Source organism: Gavialis gangeticus, unplaced genomic scaffold (assembly GCF_001723915.1).
Source record: "Gavialis gangeticus isolate Ggan-Ray unplaced genomic scaffold, GavGan_comp1, whole genome shotgun sequence".
Classification (NCBI taxonomy): domain Eukaryota; kingdom Metazoa; phylum Chordata; order Crocodylia; family Gavialidae; genus Gavialis; species Gavialis gangeticus.
In genome coordinates this window covers 31,280,325-31,284,893 of record NW_017729006.1, presented here as the reverse complement: position 1 = coordinate 31,284,893, position 4,569 = coordinate 31,280,325, and the positions used below count along the sequence as shown (strand labels likewise).

Below are 4,569 nucleotides of genomic sequence, written 5' to 3'. Positions count from 1 at the left end.
CAAATCATTTGGCTTATTGTGAAAAGGGTTGGTGCTCTCCAACCACTTTTGACGTGGACAGATGCCCATAACAACCCACTATACCTATACAGTTATATTTGGTACTAGCCTGCACCTTGTTTACAGTCCAAGGAGAAAGGACAAAGACTAGCTATAAACCAATCTTCTCCCTTTTTTCCACAGCACAAGTCTTTTGCCAATTCCAGGGATAAAGAGAGGTCTTGGATTTTCAAGATATCAGTCTGATACCTTACACAATCAGTCAACTCCATTAGAAACATCTCAACACCAGTATTAGAAGCCAAGAATTAATGTGTGCCAGTTCATCGTATTGGGTAGGATTCTTATTTTCATATTCTTATTGTGTCTCCACTGGAGTGAAAAGGTGTGGGAAGGGTGGGGGTGAGGCAGGGCAACATTTATGACAGTGTGACTCTGAGTTACTGTAGAAGGATTCTGCCATATGATAGGAAGAAAATTTAGAAAAGAAAAGGCCCAGCAATGACACGCTTCAATTTCTTTCTCTGTCATCACTTAATTGTTTTGCTTTGCTTTTCTCTGACATTCGTTAAGAAAAATACATTGTTATTTTGAGAACTCACAAATTTCTCTCCTTGCGTTGATGAATGAAGGTTTGGTATCAGAGGAATTTCCTTCAAAAAGCAACTCCTTTAGAGAAAATGCCATTGTCACTAGAGGAAAAAGAGATTGCATGTAATTAAAGGATATGTAACAGAGTATATACATTCTAAGACCTTGCATAAGAATTAAAAAACAAACAAACAATCAGTTGAATTTCCCTTAAATGGAGGTCAGTTTCTGAAGAATAAACAACAGTTTCTTTTCTCTTATGTTATCCTGTGATTCATTTTAGCTTCAACCAGGCCCAGGGGCAACTGTTAAGGTAAGTAGAGGCCCAGAAGGAAAAGCCTTGGGCATGGCTAAGCATATGGAGAAAACCTGAGCATATCATCCTCAAGTAAGTACTTAAATTTACCATGAAGTTTATCATTAAAAAAAAGATGGGAAACGTTCTGGTTTATTTCAAAGCTTTGGCCTTCCTGTTCCAGTACAACTTCTGGACTTCCCTCTGGTTTTGCTATATGGCTTTTGCCATTTGACCCAGCCCCAGGTAGCTTAACCATTAAGCAAGACTGCCTCCACCTTGGCCCCTTAACACAAGGTTACAGTCAGTCATATCCCCAAACTCAGAGGTCACTATTAGATTGCTAGAAGATATACTTCCAATTCAGCTTGGTGTTAGCTTCATTTCCACTCAGAAAACATTTAGATACTGTAGTTAACACTCCCTGTGAAGGCATATGTTATTCTTCTTGGATGTCTATTTAGACCATTATAGCTGTTCTCGAAAGATCTGTAAACCTCATTTGAACAGGGCTGTCAACCCTTAGTTTTATAAACAGAATAGGCCATGGACTGTGCTGCCTTGGACGTTCCCATTTTAACAGAGGCATAATTAACATAGGTATATTTAACACAGTGAGGCTCAGAGCTTTTCTGAAATAAGGAACTAACACTAAGGGACAATGTACAAACCCAAGTCTGTTCTGGAGTCTGTATGTGAAAGACTTGCCTGAGCAACTGCTCTAAGCCTCATGTATTCAACTGTTAGAAATAACCAGGCAAAAGTAAGTTGGCCAATTCTAATTCTTAAGTTCTTGTTGATAAGCATTTATAGACATGACTTTACACAGATATAAATTTCCAAAAGTGAATGACTACATAGCTGTTTTGATTTTATTCCTATAGATCGATTTATAACCTAGAGACTTTCTGATTAAAACCATAAATTGAAACTTTCATGCTATAGTTAACTTATTAATAGTTTCAGGAAGTTATAAGAAGGTTTTATCATAAATAGGATAAATGGTCCTATTGTTAGCAGACTTTTCAGTGGAGTATCTTCTCAGATAAATACATTTTATAAATTACTAGATAAACAGTGAAATGGGCAAATGGAAATTTGGTGAAACTGACCAAAGGGGTTATTTTACACTTATCACCATTCCAAGGTAAAAAATATATTTAAAGAAAACAGAAGGCTAAATGTTGCGCAGAGGAAAAAATTATGTGCATTTATTGTGAATGAACTACCCACTGCAAGGGTTTTTGTACCTTCTGCTAAAGCAATTAGTACCAGCTACTGTAAAAGTAAAATGTTAATCTGCTCTGAGCTGAGTGGACAGTTCCAACCTTCCTTTAATTTTGCCTGTATATCACATGAAAAGTTATTAGATTGGCATTTAAAAACCTGCAAAATAATTATTTACTTGTGTAACTGTGCACCCTCCTGGCTTCTTGTTTGTGTATAGTCTCGGGCCTTCATTTTTTATTATGAATGCAGAATTACAACATGGAAATACAAATGAAACAACAAAATACAAACCGCATAAGGTATTAAACTCAAACAACAATTTGGCAATCACTTGCTTCTTTGAAAATGTAACTCTCCCTCTGAAAAAGAGTGAATTACCAAGTATGGTGATGATGTGGTGGGCAGTTGAATGGGATTTAAGAAAATGATTACTATAACCTGAAAAAGTCTAAGCCATGTATCTAACTTTTTTGAATGTTAACTTGGTTAGAAAGGTCAGGCTTCAGTTTTTATCATGAAATTCAAGACATTTCCAGATATAAATGCAACTTGTTGTTTTCTCATTTTCAGTTGGTATCTGGGGCCGTGGGACCTGCTTTTGATATCACACCTCTAACCACAGTAAAAAAAGTATGTTGTAAATAATACAGACTCCTCATAAGCTTGATGCACTGTGATCTCATGTTGTTAGTCACCTGTATAAAGGTAGATAGTTGGGCTAATAGTTCTTAACAAAACTGAGTCATTTAATTTTGCCTCTTTTCCTAGTAACAAATAAATGATCACAGGTTATGAATTTTCTCAAATGTGCTCTTTTTTTTTCAAAATTAGTCAGTGAATAATTCTGTGAAAATGCCTTGATTTGTGTAGAATATATTTACCATTGCAGATGTTGATCTTTGAAATTTGAGTGGTTTCAAATTAAATATGGGTATTATGGATCATATAATGTTGTTATTCCTAGACTGGATAGGGCTAATTATTAAATCACTAATCTGAATCCTCCTGATTATGACATTTGAATTTTACTTCTGGTGACTATCGTATGATATTCACTTAAAATGTTCTGTTCCTATGATTTTTCCTATAAATAGAAACATTTGTTCGAATGTCCTTTAGGACAGTAGTTTTCAGCCTGTGGTCTGTAGACCCCTGGGGGTCCACAGACTATGTCTAAGGGGTCTGTGAAAGATGATTATGTCAATCAAAACTATGTGATTATCCACACTTACAATTCAGAAATTACGAGCCCTTAATTTTTCTGGAAAGATATAGGGCTTTCTTAGTTATTTGTGTTTTAAAGATAACAAAGTAACAAATAAGAAAGATCAATATAATACAGCATAACAACAAATATAAGCACTGATCCAGAATTGCCGTAGTTAGGGCTGCTTCTGGAATGACTTAAACTCATAAGTACAATTATGTGAATTGTTCTAGAACTTCTGTAGAACTATTTAGGTCAGGGGTTTTCAACCGTTGTTGGTCAGTGTACCCCTGGTGGCTGGTGGAGAACTGGGGAGTCCCCCAGCGGCTGGTCGATGGGGGGCAGGGGGCAGAGGAGGGTGGAACCAGAAGTGCTGGTGGTGCACAGCAGCAGAAGTACCAGTAAAAACAAAAGCACTGGCAGTGCATATCGCGCAGTGCAAAGTGCTGGTGGCCCCGCCCCCTGCTTCTCCATGCCCCTGCTGCATACCCTCTGAGGCCTTCCCAATACCCCCAGGAGTATGTGTACCCCCAGTTAACAACCCCTGCTTTAGGTGAATGCAGTACTCACGTGCCTGCATCTTTGCCAGATGGGTGTTTTATATAGCAAACTGCACACATAGTCACTCAAACAGGCACTTCGCATCATAGAAAAATAATTTCTTTGTCTGTAGCTTATGCAAGATGATAATAGATGATTCTTTTGGATTATTTAGGAATGATTCATGCTCCTACTTTAAAAAAAAGACAGATTCACATGGAGACTATCAAAGAATAAAGACAAATATAATAGAAAAGCAAGGAATGGCTTCTTCACTGAAGAAAGGTTAAATGCACTACATTGTGTTGCTCCTTTGTACATTTAGAGAGAAAATGCTCACAGTGTAAATAACAGCTTTCTATATATACAGTATAGAGTTAATGGTTTAAGAAATGGCAAGGGCTGGTAGAACTCCAGTTTCATGGGCTTTAAATCCTAAAAGTGCAGTGGGCTGCACGTACAGGCTAGGAACAGACATTACAAATAAACCGGTTTAAGTGATCAGAAACGGGTTGACACAGAACAGACATTCAGTGCACATAAACCAATTTCAAAATGGCTGAAACCAGTTTGAGATAAACCTGGTTGAATGTTGTATCAGAATTAAGTGTTTTGGGTCAAGCGGGTTTATACAATGTCTGTCCCAGACCCTTTGCTAGTTTAAGTTAAACCAGACTCCCCCAGCATCCCAGCATGCTCTCTGTGC

General features: G+C 37.5%; 1 long non-coding RNA gene across 1 annotated transcript in view; it reads left to right on the top strand.

Moving 5' to 3' along the window:
- Positions 1-321: 321 nt before the first annotated feature.
- The window catches only part of LOC109291869, a 61,439-nt gene continuing 57,191 nt past the window's right edge, over positions 322-4,569 (top strand). Inside the window, exon 1 of the long non-coding RNA XR_002095968.1 lies at positions 322-1,649. This is a non-coding gene — a long non-coding RNA (uncharacterized LOC109291869). The remainder of the gene's footprint in view (positions 1,650-4,569) is intronic.